Source organism: Condylura cristata, unplaced genomic scaffold (genome assembly GCF_000260355.1).
Source record: "Condylura cristata isolate star-nosed mole 26May11 unplaced genomic scaffold, ConCri1.0 scaffold00034, whole genome shotgun sequence".
NCBI classification, from domain to species: domain Eukaryota; kingdom Metazoa; phylum Chordata; class Mammalia; order Eulipotyphla; family Talpidae; genus Condylura; species Condylura cristata.
In genome coordinates this window covers 8,795,150-8,811,727 of record NW_004567135.1, presented here as the reverse complement: position 1 = coordinate 8,811,727, position 16,578 = coordinate 8,795,150, and positions in this window count along the sequence as shown.

Genomic DNA, 16,578 nt, shown 5'->3' with positions numbered 1-16,578 from the left:
CTTCCCTGGTGGCGCAGCGGGTTAAAGCACAGCACTAAGAAGCTAAAGCCGCTTCCGCAAGTGTTCGATCCCCTGCCCCGGAGGTGACCACATGGCGCGGCAGACCTCTCCTGACCGCCCGCTGCTCCTCTCAGCAGTGTACTTCCTCGATCTGCCTGTTCTGTTCCCGTTCTGTCTCTGGTGAAGCCTCTCGCGCCCCTGAGCCTCTGGCCTGTACCTCAGTTCTGTATGCACAAAAAAAATAAATCTTTAAGAAAAAAAGAAAAATAGTACCAGCAATATTTAAAGGTGGATTAGAGAAAATCTTTTAGAAATTAGGACAAAGAAAAACATGGGATGATGGTGGGCTCAGGAAATTCAAATAACAGATCCAAATAACATCCAAAAAACAGATATTTCAAAAGGAAAAGAAAGAAATGGACAGGAGTTGGGGGAAGATATAAACAGGACAAGAAATTGTTCCAGAGTCAAACACCTGTGTCTGGACTGATAGGATACCAGTTACTCAATACAGCACAGTCACTCAACCACACCAAGATACATCACCTTGCTGTTTCAGGATATGAACATTTTAAAAAATTCTAGAAGCTTCCAGAAAGCAGCTGGGCCAGGTTGATAGTGAGCAGAGATTTAAGGAAGGTGGGAAAGAAACTTGTATTTATTAAGAGTCTTCTAATGTCAGGCATTGTTTAGTCTTTAACTGGGTTATCTATTTGAATTATTTAAAAATTGTTTGTGCATGCTTGCACATGTCATGTGTTACACCAGACAGAATGAAGACGAGGAGACCGACAGTCCCAAGTTAGTGTGTCTTTAACTGGGACACCTTGAGCAGCTCACTTCAGGTTCTGGGTCTCAGCTTCCCAACCTGTAAAAAGCTCGGTGATTCTCAAAGTGGGACACAAATATCATCAGAGACGTGAGAGGTCCCTGTGTTGGTTGAATATGAAATATAGATGTGAAGGAAAATATGAAGTATTTTTATAAAGATTTATTTTTGTTTATTTATACAGAGAGGTGAGAGGATTCACCAGAGACAGTAGGGAGCAGAACAGGCAGATAGACTGAAACACACTGCTGAGGGGAGCAGCGGGGAGACAGGAGAGGTCTGCTGTGCCCTGTGGGTCAGCTCCCTGGCCGGGGATCTAACTCACGCAGCAGTGACTGTGGCGCTTGATAGCACTGAGACTTTAATCCCTACGTCACCAGGGAGGTACTAAATATTAAGTAATTAAGTGATAAGACAATAAAGAGAAGCTTGATAATCACTGAAATGAATGATATCCAAGATGCTTTCCAGGGCTAGAATTCAATTGTTCTCTATGTCTGAGAACAAGAGAGAATTTGAAGAAAGAACTAGGTGACCATTTGGTGTCACACTACAGCAGGGGCTCTACCCTGAAATCTTAGTTGGACTTTTGAAGGCCCCCTTCAGTGTCACTGAACTCTTGAATCTGACCGCAGATGGTAACGTTGCTTTACCTACAACTGATCTCTCCAGGCAGGGCAGGAGAGCAGTGACATCTGTCACCGTTTCCTCCGCTGCACTCTGCATCTTTCACACAACAGCCCCGTCCTTGTTCCTCTCTCCCCAGTGACTCGAACACAGCCTACCAATGTCTGAAATCTCCAGCTCCATCCTCTCCACGGGCTGCAGAGGATGCCTATGGCCCACCACCAGGGGCTTGAGCTGGCCTGCCCTATCAGGACCCTGACACTGGTCAGGGCCAACCCGGTCCAGCATCAGGAGAAACATCCTGCCAACCCTGTCTCGGAGGCACGCTTCATCTTCCCTGTCCCCATGAAAAAAATGTTTCTTTTACTGAAAATAAAAAGGGGGAGGGAGTATGTGAAAACTCTATGAGAATGGGTTTCCAATCCAAGAACCATGAATCTGCAATTCTGAGTAAACTTGGACCCACATCATTTCAAAAGCCTGTCCTGAAGAAAAGCTGCGTTCTTCCTCCCCAACAAAATGGAGGGGTGGGCTTGGGGGTGCCTCCAGGTAAACAGGAAGAATGCCCAATGTGGCAACTACCTGCTGGAACCTCCTGGCCCAGCACTCCACCCAGACTCCCACCCCAGGGGATCCCACTTACCTCAGGCAGCTCCAGAAACTGCAGACCGCTTGCTTAGGCCCCCTACAGCTGTGTCTGAACAACCAGAAAAGCTCCCCATCCCGTTTCACTTCCTGCTGGGGCAGGTTTCACTTCCTCCCAGCCTCGTGTTACACAGGCTCTGAAGAAAGGCAGGGACCTGGGCCGTGGCCCCGGCAGCAGGGAGGCTGGGCTGCTGGGAGGGGTGCGTGCACGTGAGGGTTGGGGGTTACCTACACATTTATGTGGGTTTGTGTGGGCGCAGGTTATGAGTAGGTTCGAGAGTTTACGTTTTGGGAGGGGGATTTATCCACGGTTGTGTGTATTGGGGTCCTGTATGAGTCTGTGTGTGTGTGTATTTATGCTTATTGCGGGCAGGATACCCGTGTGCCTACGTGCACTGTGTCTTTATAGGGTACAGGGCATCACTTTAGATAACAGGTACCACTAAGAGACACCTAAAATCTTAGAAAGTGTCTACCCCCCCAGGCCCTCCCTGGTGGCGCAGAGGGTTAAAGCACAGCACTATGAAGCTGTCCGCAGCTACTGCAGCAGGAGTTTGATCCCGCCCAGCCAGTTTGGTGACCCACACGGCCCAGCAGACCTCTCCTGACCCACCTGCTGCCCACTCAGCAGTGTGTTTCAGTGGATCTGCCTGTTCTGTTCCCCACTCTATCTCTGGTGAATCCTCTGACCCCCGCACCTCTGGCCTGCACCCCGGTTTGTGTATGCATAAATAAATAAATCTTTTAGAAAGAAAGTGTACCCCTCCTCAAAATGGGATTGTGAATGGCAGGCAACTCTGGATATTTGCTCATATGGTTGATATGACAAAACGCATAGATCTGAGGGGGAAGTCAGGGGTGAGTGTAGGACATTGGAGCGTGGACAGGAGCGAGGCATGGCCAGGCTGTGGGAGGCCTGGCAGCAGGACAGAAGGCAATGGCTCCCGGAGGAAGAGTGGAATGGGCCAGATTCTGACGCAGGAACGTACCTGAACTTCCCACCCCACTCAGCCATCACAGCCACGTGGCCTTGACCGTGTGACTTCATCTCTGTGCTTCAGTGGCCTGGTCTGAAGATAAAGACATGAAAACACTTGTTCCATAGGGTCCATTGTGGGAACGAAATGGAGAATGTGTCCAAGCCACTGGTGCAAAGCCCACACTCCGTCAGCATGGCCTCTACGGTGGCAAGAAGGAACTGGCAACACCGGGCCAGCGGAGCTCTCATGAAGGCTGCGCTGTGGCTTCTGTAACATGCACGGGTGACAGGCTGGCCGGGAACTCCCCTTCCCAGTCTCACTCGAACCTTCTACCCTCAAACACACCCACCAGCCCAAACTGCTTCTACTTCTGGAGCTCCCCAGGCTGCAAACTCGGGGACCCTGGTGGTCTTCTCCAAAAATGTAAGTTGGGCAGCCTCCCCCTGAACAAGAAAGCCAAATGTGACCTCAGGGAGGAGTTAGGAATGCCCTCTCAGAGGCTCAAGGGTAGTTTGGTTTTTTTTTTTTAAGATTTATTTATTTGTGCATACAGAACTGGGGTACAGGCCAGAGGTGTAGGGCCGGTGAGAGGATTCACCAGAGACAGAGTGGGGAGCAGAACAGGCAGATCAACGTACACACTGCTGAGGGGAGCAGCGGGTGGGTCAGGAGAGGTCTGCCCCGCCATGTGGTCACCTCCGGGGCAGGCGGGGATCGAACTCATGCGAAAGTGGCTCTAGCTTCTTTGTGCTGTGCTTTAACCCGCTGCGCCACCAGGGAGGGCCTTCAAGGATAGTTTTTTTAAGTCAGAGGAATCAGAAGGAACAAGCAAGTAGTAAAGAAACAAAATCAATAGAGTAGGGTAAGAAGGACAGGTCAGTGATTTTAATGTAAATTAGTTTAGTTTTTTTTTTTTTTTTTTAACTACTAGATCAGAAGTAAAGTTCTCCTTTCCCAAAGCTTTGGTTAAAAGTAGGCGCTGACTTTCACATCTCAAAAGGCTGTCTCAAGGCCTCCCTCCCTGGTGATGCAAGGGGGTGAGTCTCACCACTGTGAGGCAATCTGCAGCCACTGTGGGAGGAGTCCCATCCCTGACCAGGGAGCTGACCCACATGGCGCAGCAGACCTCTGCTGTCCTGCCCGCTGCTCCCCTCAGCAGTGTATCTCGGGAGATCTACCTGTTCTTCTCCCCCGCAGTCTCTGGTGAATCCTCTCACCCTCCCGCACATCTGGCTTGCACTCCATAAAAAAAGAAAAAGGTTGACTCAGCCTCCCTTGCTCCTACCCTGGCCAGGGAGTGCAGTGAAGCCAGCTGTGGGCTGTGGGTCCTGAGGCCGGAGCAGCTGCCTCAGTAGAATCCACTTGGGCCAGGGGAGTGAAGACCAGACCTTGAGGCAGAGATGGAGAGAGGCATGGCTGGGTGCCCACCTTTCGGCACAGGATCAGAAGCAGTGACCACAGAGGTCGACCAGCATGCTCTGCAATGCTGCTGGGGGGCTGTTTGTCCAGAGCCAACCTGATGCCCTTTTGTGGCTGAAGTCACTTCGCCATCAAACTTTGGGGTGCGACTGTAATTATTGTCTAGCAGAAAAAGTGTGACATCTGAGGACAGCAAGCAACATGTGAGATGGTAGGGCCATTCTGGAAGAACATTCTGCCAGGTGCAGACACCATAAAACGTGGAACGAGGCTCTGCTTTTCATGCTTCGTTGGAAAGATGAGTGTCTGGGTTTAGGTTCAGAATCTGAGCGTCTACAGAGCAGAGAGAACCAAAGCATCTTTTAGTGACCGCACAACTAAGCATAGCTGAAGAGGCCAGAAGGGACCGGTGGGCTTTGGCCCCCAAGATGGAGACAGAAGAGCTATCACAATTAAAGGTGGGCTTTGGTTGCACCAGTGTTTGAGAGTTATTTTCATTAAAACATCTTTCCTCTTACTAATACCATGAGTTTATTGTGCTGTGCATAACTTAGAGGACAGTCAATGACGGTTGAAAGTTTCAAGGACTGGATATGCCATTTTTTTAGAAAATGCTCACCATCAGAGTTATAAAAGTGGAAATAATAATAGCAAAAGCTTGAAAATTATATGTATTTATTCTTTTATAATCCTTGCAGCAATCATAAAAGGTAGGGATTATTGCTCCCCCTTACCAGGTACACATATAAAGCACCTGGGAGGATGGTGACCTGCTGGTCACACTGCAGGTAACCAGGAGAGGAAACACTTGCTCCTGCTCGCCTCCACCTGCCACCTGCCTGCGAGCAAGGACAAGATCTTCAAAGTGGCAGGGAGTCCCTGCCTGGCACAGCGCCTGAGAGAGAGGGGCAGGTCCCCTGAGGAGAGCCCACACAGCCAAGAAAATACAGGAATAGACATTCTCAGGCACAAGGCAAGTTTTCTAAATACCAGGAGCTGCATTTTTAATAACCCATGTATTTTGGGCCCTCCCTAGTGGTGCAATGAGTTAAAGTACAGCACTATGAAGCAAGAGGTAGCTGCCTCAGCATGAGTTCAATCCCTGGCCAGGGGGTGACCCACCTGGCAGAGCAGACAGCTCCTGTCCAGCCTGCTGCTCCCCTCAGCAGCGTGTTTCAGTCAATTAACCTGTTCTGCTTCCCACTCTGTCTCTGGTGAATCCTTTAGCCTACACCCCAGTTTTTGTATGCATTAAAAGAAATATCAAGACATGAGCACAGATTTCACAGGCCAGCCCTACCTGCAGCTACAGCACAGGGCAGGGCAGGACACAAGGGTCCCACTGAGAAAACAGGTGCCTGGAAGGGCTCTACTCCGCCTGGGACCTGGCGTCAGGATGAGTTAGTGTGCATGCATGAAGCAAAAGTATTGTTGATGGCCCTCCCTGGTGGCGCAGCGGGTTAAAGCACAGCACTGAGAATCTGAAGCCACTTCCACATGAGTTCGATTCCCGCCTGCCCCGGAGGTGACCACATGGCGCGGCAGACCTCTCCTGACCCGCCCGCTGCTCCCCTCAGCAGTGTACTTCGTCCATCTGCCTGTTCTGCTCCCCACTCTGTCTCTGGTGAAGCCTCTCACCGCCCCTGAGCCTCTGGCCTGTACCCAAGTTCTGTATGCCCAAATAAATAAATCTTAAAAAAAAAAAAAAAAAGTATTGTTGAACTATAAAGTAACTGTACGGTGTGAGTGACATTCCTTGCACAAATTTTTCTCTGGAATATTTTTTTCTTACTTCATAGAATGTGCCGAACATAACTGGTCTGTTACCATCAGGCTTCGGACTGCTGTTGCATTATCACTGCATTTAGTGGGGCTGTGAGGTGTGCGGCCCTGTGTGACCTTCTTCTAAATGGCTGTGTTTTTAAATACGATTTTTCAGCTCCTTCTCATGCAATTAACTTGCTACTTCTGGTGCATCTCATGTTTAGAAATTTTTCCCACTGATGTGTTACTTCTTGTCCTTGGACTGAGGAAACGGAAAACCAAACTTGCAAGGAATGTGAGTTCTAAGTGGTGAGAGCTTCTTCAATTTTGCGATGAGTCAGGGTACGTTCATAAGGACATGACCTGATTTTCAGATACAGATGTCAGAGAAAACACAAAAATTGGCCTTATTTCCACTCCCAAATCCTGCTAAAAACTACAGCAAGAGTTTGTTGTTGCATTCCTTTGTAATAACCCTTTTACCTCTTTTTCTTTCTGATGCAGCTTGGTGTCAATAACTTTTTTTTTCTTAGTTTTTGCTTTTCAGTAAAACTCTTAACATTCCTTGTCTCTTGAATGTTGATTTTGCTGGGTAAAAGATTCTAGGCTGGGAATATTTTTCTTCAACTTCTGTCTGCCATTCTCTCTGTTTCTACTGGACAGCCTGCTCACGTCCGACTTTCCCTTTTCCTCTTTATGTTTTTATATTCTGTCCTTGTCACTGCTTTTAACAGTTTTATGTTAAAGTTTCTTGATGTGTCTGTCTGATAGTATCTTATTTGGAGCTCTCTGGGCCTCTTGGATCTTGATGTCTGGTTAGTTTCCCAGATTGAGATGGCGCTCAACCAATATTTCTTTAAATAAGTTTTCTCTACTTTTCTCTTTCACTTCTCCTTCTGCACTATTTTCATTTTACAATTCTTTAGTCTCTATTTGTGTGTTCTCTAATGCTGGACTTTCACTAATCATCTCCAATACTTGTGTTGGTCCGCTATTGAATCCCTCTGCTGTGTTTTTAACTCAGTTATAGCGTATCGGAGGTGCATGAGTTCTGATTGTAAGTGCTTCATATTTCTAAGTCTCTACTCTGTTTCTATCACCTATGGCTTTTTTGATACCCTTTCTGGCCAGTTCCTGGGTCTAAGCGTCTCATATAGTCTTGTGTCTGTCAGCTTCCCCCTCTGGGTTATGTTTGAGGATGGGATTCAGTGCTGGCAGAGAGTAGTGGGAAGTGGGGCGCAAACTGGGAGTTTCTTTCCCCACACAGAGCCTTATCCTGAGGGGTTCACGCCTGCTATTAACAGGCGCTAAATGGAACAAGTGTTCCTGAAAGGCTCCGTGTGACCTTAGTTTTAGCCAAGGTGTGTGGGGGGGGGGGGCGCGGGGATGCTGTTTTGAATTTCCCAGTCTCTGGTTGCAAGTGGTATCCTGTTCTATGAGGAAACACAGGTGATCCAACCTGGCCATCCTGGCAGGTTTGAACTCCAGCTGTTCTATATTGAGAGCTTCAGGCTCAAGTCAGTAATCAAGGTTCTGCACCCCTGATCCTACAGTTTAATAGTGAACCCTGGATGCTGCACAGTGGCACCCCCAAATCCCCAATGTGGGCATTTGCCCCAGAATCCACATGTGTAGGGGGGTTCTCCATGCAGCAGCCACACCTGCCACTCGTGAGTAATGAAGGTTGTCCCTACGCCCTTCTGCTGGACTGTTGCTACCAATGCGTAGTAGAGTTGTCCATTGATGTCTCAGGGGTGACTGACTTTGTTCCCCTACAATTTAGTTGTGAATATATGGAGGAGGCAAGATTGGAATCTTCACACTGCTGTCACCTTGCTGGACACAGAGTTGCTTTTCAAGGCATATATATATATATGCCTTGAAAAAAACGGGAAAGAAGAAAATATTTCTGAAAGCTGGAAGCTAGCTGAATATGTGCTAAAAGTCTCAAAAAAGTGAGAGAAACCAGAAACAACCTTGGAAAACTATGAAAGTAGGGTGAAGGAGTGTTCACAGCAGGAGGAATCATTGGAAAATTCAGAAATAAATGCAAGCAAGCTAGATCGTTAAATACAGAAACACACACAAACCTGGAGCCATTAGCAGAACACTACAGCTTTATTTGCAAGGAAAGGGAAGAGTTTTCAATTAGTTAAGGTTGGAGGTACCATACTGAAAATGAAGATCTTATTGAAATTTTACAACCTGTCATCCAGACAGCAGCAACCACTTTTCACTCACTGTGAAGAAAAGGAAAAAATCTTGGCCCTCCCTGGTGGTGAAAGGGGTTAAGTCTCAGCACTCTGAACCTTTCGGCAGCCGTAACAGCACGAGTTCGATCCCCGGCCAGGGAGTGACCCACATGGCGCAGCAGACCTCTCCTGTCTCTCCCACTGCTTCCCTCAGCAGTGTATCTTAATCGATCTGCCTGTTCTCCCTACTCTGTCTCTGGTGAATCCTCTCGCCGCCCCCACCTCCAGCCCCCACTCCCCCACCTCTGGCCTACTATCCCAACTCTTATATGCAAAAATAAATAAATCTTTAAAAAAATTGTCATAAAAAAATGTGTGTGTAGAGGTCAGGGTAGGGCGCAGAAGGAGCTAAATCTTCATCTTCCTTAGTGAGAAGTTAGCAATTAATATTTAAAACAAAAAAATATGTTTGGTCAGCAGGCAACACACAAAACCACACTAAGAGTGACGGAGCAGAAGTGGATGTAGGACAGAGAAGCAGGGGGACACAGAAGTCTGGGTGGTGCCCAGGGAGCCAGGGGACGAGCTCCATGGAGCAGGGCTCTGGGGTAGAGGGTAAAGGGGCAAAAAACTTTAAAAAGAGAGAGAGAGCGAGCACAATGCCTCAAAGAAATGTCTTGTATGTGGGCCCTCCCTGGCGGTGCAATGAGTTAAAGCACAGCACCACAAAGCTGGCTGCAGCCACTTTAGCACAAGTTCAATCCTGGCCCCGGAGCTGACCCACATGGCGCGGCAGACCTCTCCTGACCCGCCCGCTGCTCCCCACAGTGGTGTGTTTCTGTCAATCTGCCTGTCCTGCTCCCCACCTGTCTCTGGTGATCCTCTCACCCCCGGCCCTTCTGACCTATACCCCAGTTCTTGTTTGTATATATAAATACATTTTTTTTTTTTAATTCTAAACTTCCTCATTATTTCTAATTGGTTCTTTTCTTATTGTGCATCGTAAAAGCTTAGGCAGAAGTATTTTAAACCGTTGTTTTTTCTAAGTTTCTTTTTTCTCTTCAATTTTTGAACATGTAGGACTTTCACCAGGGTCTTAAAAAAATGCTGTAATGGGAGAGGAAGGAGGGACCGGGCAGGCGGGAGGTAACGGAGAGAGGGCAAGGAAGGGAAAGGAAAACAGAGCAAACTGGAGGAATAGCGAATAAACAGTGGCTGGGGGTACGAGGGACAGGCCAAAGGACTGAGCCCCAACACTGGGAAAGCTGGGTGTCTGGAGGGGCAGAGGGTTGGAGTGGCCACAGCTGTGAGAACACGGCCCTGCTCCAGTGGCCTCTTCCTGGGTTTCAGGCTGCCGAGTCGCCAGTGAAGTGGACTTGGAGTGGAATGAAACAAACGGTGTCCTACAAACACCCAAACCCCCAGCAGCGCTCAGCCGACCGAGGAGTGGAGAATTCCTGCGGAGAAATCCCCCACGGTTCTGAAAAGCTAACTCTGAAAAATAAGAGGGAGGCCACACCTCATCCGTCCAAAATATTTGCTCAGTGTCCAGCTCCCCCTTGGATTGCATCACTTGCTAAATATTTGCTCAGAAATGGTTAACCTTTCTGCAGATTTCCTGCGGGACACTCCGGTGCTTGCCCTGCATTGTGCTGTGCGGCCTGAGTGGCTGGTGGGAGGTGAGCCCCCTTTGCCCGGAGCAGGAGGACAGTGGAGATCAGGACCCTGTTTTCAAATGGGCAGATAGAGTCCAGGGTCTGTGCCCCCAGCCAGCTCTCTTCTACTACTTCCATCTGATCTTTTTAAAAAAAATGTTTGCCAGCTTTCTAGAGCTGAAGCTTGATAAGCAGCACCGTGATGTTGAAGGCTATGGGATGATTTGATGCAGAGATATGTGGTGAAGTGATTATTTAAGCACTGCCACCTCCATAGCTTGTGTGCTGAGAACACCTGAGTTACGCTCTTGGCAGCTTTCAGGCGAAGAGCACCGCAATATTGTCAGCTATAGTCACAAGGCTCTACGCTCATCCCAGGGCCTAGTCATCTTCCGCCAAATCATCTCACGACCTGCTGAGCTCCCAGTACCTTGTACAGTGCTGCACATAATAGGTGCTCAATAAATATTTGTTTTCCTGATCCTTTTTGCTGGGATGCCAACTCTCAAAGGCCCCCCCCCCCGCCCCCCCAGAGAGTAGCCCATAAGCCATTAAGCTCGTGTCTCTCTGGGTTTTGTGACTGTATCTGCACAAACTGTTCTCAAACCCAGCTGCCCTCCCCACAAAACCGGCCCCTGGGTCCCCTCCACACGGCCCCCAGCCGCCCCGTCTTCCCGTCCTGCTATCACGACCTCACTACCAGGCCCGGGCATCTCTCCACTGCTCTACTTCAGAGCTTCCACTTTGTCCTGTTTTGATTTATTTTTTCAGATCTAAAAGCACTGACTCCAGCATCTCCCCTGTCCTTTCCTGATGAAACGTTTCAGAATCTACCCAGAACACCACGTTGTTTTTTCAGTTTTGGCCCGTGGGGTGGCGTCCGACCTGGCGTCCACCCCTCTGTCCACTTCGCGCCCACAGCGCCCTCAGTCCACCCTCTTTGAGTATGGCGGATGGATTGAACCCTTGTACTTCTACCAGCCAGCGGTGTCTTTCCTCTTCACCTCTGTCTCCAGGCCAACCCCCTCAGGCCCCCAGCCGAATGTTTCTCCTCAGGGAAGCTTTCAATGAACGCCTTTCTGTGTAAATTTAGCGGCTCTGTTAAGCTCTTCATAATCTCCTTTTCTATCACAACATGTATCACAATTTGTCCTTTGGTATTTATGTATTTCCAGGACGGTGTTTCCCTGCTAGCTCCGTGTTGATCGACAGCTGCTCACGTTAAGTGTTTTCTGAACAGTAATTCACCCCCTGTCCCCTCCGAGTCCTCAGCGCGGGCTCAGTGTAGACGGGCTCAGTGTAGACGCTCAAAAGACCAGGTGCGCAAGTGAATGAATGGAAGTGTGAAGGATAGAAAATGCCGCGTACTTGGTACAGACAGGAGACGCCTGGGTCTTCTCAACCTGGTGTAATGGAGAAGAGCAAGTGAGGCCAGAGCGTCCAGCCAGGCTCGAGTTTGGGCTTCTGTGTCCCCTGGAATCGTGCAGCGTTCAACTGGCCAATCGTCCACGGCTGCCAGCGAAGCAATGATCAGTGCTGGTGGCATTTCCATAGGTCTGGGCTGGATTTCTTGTTGGCTGCATTTAGTTGTATCTGTCTTCAGTGCTATAACTGTCACCAAATGATCCCTAGAGATCAAGGCTTTCCTCAGCTTTACACCATTTTGTTTGTTTGTTTGCAGATTCCAAAAATGAGCATATTTTTTTACTCCAGATTCATTGCAAGCATCAACCTCTGCCTTCGCATTCTCCATAATTGCCTTTGTTCTGATCTCTTTTTCCCCTATTTTATTTTTTGTGGAGTGTGTGTGCATGGAGTCTTCCTCTTATTCCACCTATCACTCCTGTGAGCTTGATTTTAGCCCTCCTCCTGACTAGCTCAGGTGTTCAACGATACTAACACCCACGTCTTGCCACAGTCAGCGTGAGTTCTGACTCCGAGAACAAGAAGACGGCTCTCCTGTGCACATCTTGGCCAGCATTTTCTCCACACACATGAGCCCTTAGCCTGCCCGGGGTGAAGGACTTATTACCCTCTGTTGGCCCGACAAACAGCAAGACTGTGGCACTTCCTGAGCTAGGGCTGCTGTTGCTCTCCAGCAGCTGGGGAGGAAAAGGGTCAACTGTCTCTGAAACTAAACATCCACCTAGCTGGGGAGTGTAAACGCCAAGGAATTAATTTCATCTGTCTAGCCTGGAAAGCACAAGTTCTTCTAAGAGTGCCTCCTCTCCAGAGAAGAGACTTCAGTGAAGCAAATCAGATCATTGCTTCTAGAAAACACTCCCAAAGTCCCCCACTCACCTGCACCCCCAGTTAGTCGGCTCTCGCAGATGCACAGACAACCCCGCTTAGTCTGTTGGCCTCGGCCAGGTCAGGATTAGCTGAGCCTGGGGCAACAATTGCTCCTGCTGACCCCTCCAGGCTTAGCTTGGGCTCTTTTACTGACCCCTTTCCCGGGAAAAGGCCAGGTCAAGTGCTGGCCTCTTGCTCAGCCACTGACTTTAACCCATAGCACTCCGTATTGGATGCTCCCAGGGCGTGTGCTGTGTGGGCCACCACACTGAGGAGCAAACAGGAGTCCCGGAGCAGGTAACCCATGCTGGGTGCTGCTCAAGAGCGGGATCCTGGCCGTGGGGGTTTCAATCTTATCCACAAGGCTTTTGATCAGCTTTTGGGGTCCTTTGTTATACATCAGTCAAGGGCCCCCTGGGCGTTTATGTTTGCACACAGAACTGGGGTACAGGCCATGAAGGGAGTGAAAAAAGTTTCTTGGTTCTCCTGGCCTCTTTCAGGCTCCCTCAGTGAAGGGGACACTGGGAGCTGGGGACTCAGAACTGTCCATGGGCAGGCTTTTTGTCCCTGAAGTGCATTTTCTTATCCCTGGCTACACCTCCCTGCCTCCTGTCCAGTCTCGAGAGTTCGGTCCTGAGCCTCCCAACCTGTAACTGTTCAGGAGGACCAGGGAGTCTGAGCAAGGGGAGACAGGGGGCAGGCAGGCAGATGGGGCACTAGAGAAAGGCTTCTGAGACAGAAGGGGGAGCCTCCATTGTCTCTGTGAAGGGCCTTTACTGTCCCTGTAACCCAGTGGTCCCAGGAAAAGGGGAAGTTCCAGGTTCCCTGCCCCACCCAGAAGGACAGTGTTGCTGAGCAGAGAAGAGAGAAGAGAAGGAATCAGAAGAGGAAGGAAGCAGGATGGAGAGCCAGGAGACCTGAGGAAGCCACATGGAGCAGCAAGCCTGTGATGAAGAAATCGTGCTTGTTTCCTGACCCTGGACTGGTTGAAAGCGATGTGGGTGAGAGACCCGTGGTGAGGTTGGCTATGGCAGTGTTTATATTGATTTTGATTTTGCTCTTTTCCTCCCAGACTTGTCTGGCCATTTCTGACCCTTTTCTGTGGGTCCCGGCCAGAAGGTGCTTTAGTCTCATGGCAGCTTTCAGGCCTTGCTTTGGGCCAACCCCTTTTGGGTTGACTTTTGCCCACGAGGGGATGGGTCACTTCAGGTGCTTGATTTAGAAGTTATATTCTTTGTCTTCTGTATTGTATACTCACTGTATTAAAGTTCCTTTACATTAAAGTCTTAATATGTTTTGTCTTGATGCGGTGGATGGCAGAACCTATTTAGAGCAAGAAGATTATGGGTTCAGGGTGCCCCTCTCCCTGCCCTGTAATATCCCCACTAAGTAGGTTGTGCAAACTGAGGCCTCCAGGGCCCAATACCCAGCCAGTTCTGCAGCTACCAAGAGGTGGGACAGGGTGGAAACAGCAACGAGAAGTGACTCCGGTTGAGCCTTACAGACGCCGCTCTCTAAGTGGGCAGCTCACGCTGCCTGCAGGGGGCGGCCAGCCCTTTCTCCCTGCCCACAGGTGAGGAAGCTGAGGCCCTAAGTCAATAAACTCCAGCCAGTGCACACTGTATGTGTCCAGGCTGGGACACACTGACCTGTTGCAGGGCAGCCCACTGTGAACTGGGTGGCCTGACTGCAGGTCCTCTCTGTGTGCCTGAGATTAACTGCAGGTGAGGCCCTCCCTGGTGGCGCAGCAGGTTAGAGCACAGCACCAAGAAGCTAAAGCCACTTCCACATGAGTTCGATCCCCACCTCGGAGGTGACCATATGGCCCAGCAGACCTCTCCTGACCCGCCCGCTGCTCCCCTCAGCAGTGTACTTCGTTGATCTGCCTGTTCTGCTCCCCACTCTGACTCTGGTGAATCCTCTCACCAACCCTGCACCTCTGGCCTGTACCCCAGTTCTGTATGCATAAATAAATAAATCTTAAAAAAGAAAGATTCAACTGCAGATGCACATAAAGTCTAGTCATGGGTCTGCTTACAAGGGAAAAGGGAAATGAATAATTCAGGGGGAGAGAGAGAGAGAGGTAAGTTGGTTAATGCGTCCTACCAGTTCCGCTGACCTGGGACCCCAATAGCACGCTGAAAGCCGGTGAAGAGCCAAGAGACCAGCCACAAGCCAGGAGGCCGAGAGCCCCGGAGCCCACAAGTCCGCTTTTATATCCAAAGCTGGCTGCTTGGCTCCTCCCTCAGGTCCTAGCGTGCTTCTCTCTGGTGTGGCTGGGGTTGGTCCTATCCTCAGCGGGTGGGGTGGAGTCCACAAAACCTTATCTGTAGAGTTCCTTCAGGCCATCCTTTCCCCCTTACAAACCTGCCCTTTGTAAAGCCTCCTAGGGGAGAGAAAAAAGGTGTGTGCAAAAGAAATCAGCTCCCAAAGGATTATTGCTAAGCAGGAGAAGTTCTGGAGCAGGAGCTCAGCCTCCCTCACTGAGGGCAGCGGAGAGGCCACAGGGTGTGTGTGTGTGTGTGTGTGTGTGTGTGTGTGTGTGTGAGAGAGAGAGAGAGAGAGAGAGAGAGAGAGAGAGGGAGGGAGGGAGGGAGGGAGGGAGGGATCCACCCTCCCTCCAGAGTGCTCCCATTCTTGTCCTCCAAAGAAAACAAGCCGACCACCCTCTCGCCCCCACCATGCACACACATGCACACACGTGCTGCTATCTCACTGCCTCCCCCGTGAGTCTCATCGCCACTACCAGTCCTCAGGCCACTTGTTTGCCAAAGGACGCTTTGGTCAGCTCTTCACGCAGCAAACCCCTCTGAATGTGGCTGCTGTGCTCAGGTCCTCCGTCTGCGCACAAGTCACTTGGGCAACTTCTACAAGCCGCTGAAATCTAAGTCTCACTGCAGATCAATAGACCAGAGTCCCTGTGCCCCTGGGACTCAAGGGAGGCCCGGCGAGGCCCCTCCATGGTCGGCCACACTGGGCCTGCTGCCTCCCCTCCCCGGTGGTGGCTGACCTGGATGGAGGTCAGCCAGGCAAGCCCAAGGGAGACCAAGTGTTAATGTTTATTGTTTTAAAAGATTTTATTATGAGGCCCTCCCTGGTGGCGCAAGGGGTTGGGACGCAGCACTGCCAGCTGGCTGCAGCCGCTTCCGTGCCAGTCAGCTCCCCAGCCCCAGAGGTGACCCACATGGCCCAGCAGACCTCTCCTGACCCGCCTGCTGTTCCCCTCTGCAGTTATTTCAGTAGATCAGCCTGTTCTGCTCCCTGCTCTGTCTCTGGTGAAGCGTCTTACCATCCCTGCACCCCTGGCTTGTACCCCAGTTCTGTCTGTATGAATAAGTAAATCTTTAAAAAAAAAAAAAGATTTAATTATACATAGAAGAATTGGGGTGTAGGCCAGAGATGTGAGGAAGATTCTCCAGAGACAGAGTGGGGAGCAGAACAGACTGATCTACTGAAATACACTGCTGAGGGAGCAGCAGGCGAGAGGTCTGCTGTGCCATGTGAGCCAGCTCCCTGGCTGGGGATAGCTTGGTGACGCTGTCTTTAACCCCTGTGCCACCAGGGAGGGCACCATTTAATATCTTCTAGCATCACCTTATAGAGAGAAACTGAGGTGCACAGGAGGAAAACGATCCTTGGTTAGTTCCACTGAGACTGAGCCACCCCAGAGACCAGTTTAAGAGACGGAGATGGGCCTCTCTGTCTGTAAAGCAATCCCCAAGGGGTTTAGGGTGCCCCTCCACAAGGATAACTTCTTTTTTTGTTTTTTTGTATTGCAAGATTTATTATTAAACCCATTCTATTTTTAAAAATAATACAATAATTTATTTTTACATCATTTTGTGACTTTTTCCATATCAGTTGCAATCCCCTTGGGTTTCCCATCACCAAATCACCCTGTGCCATCACCACAGTCCAGTGCATTTCCCTCCCCACCCATTCCCCATTCCACCCCCCGTAAAATGTCTCTGGTATATAGCTGTTCATTATTCTTATTATTTTCTCACCTGGTCTGTTATATTCCTGCTATGAGTGAAACCATCCGGTATTTTTCCTTTTCTTTCCGGCTTATATCACTAAGCATGATCCCTTCCAGCTCCATCCATGTTTATATTTTTTGGTTGCTGAGTAATATTCCATTGTGTATATGGACCAATCTTTTTAATCCAGTCATC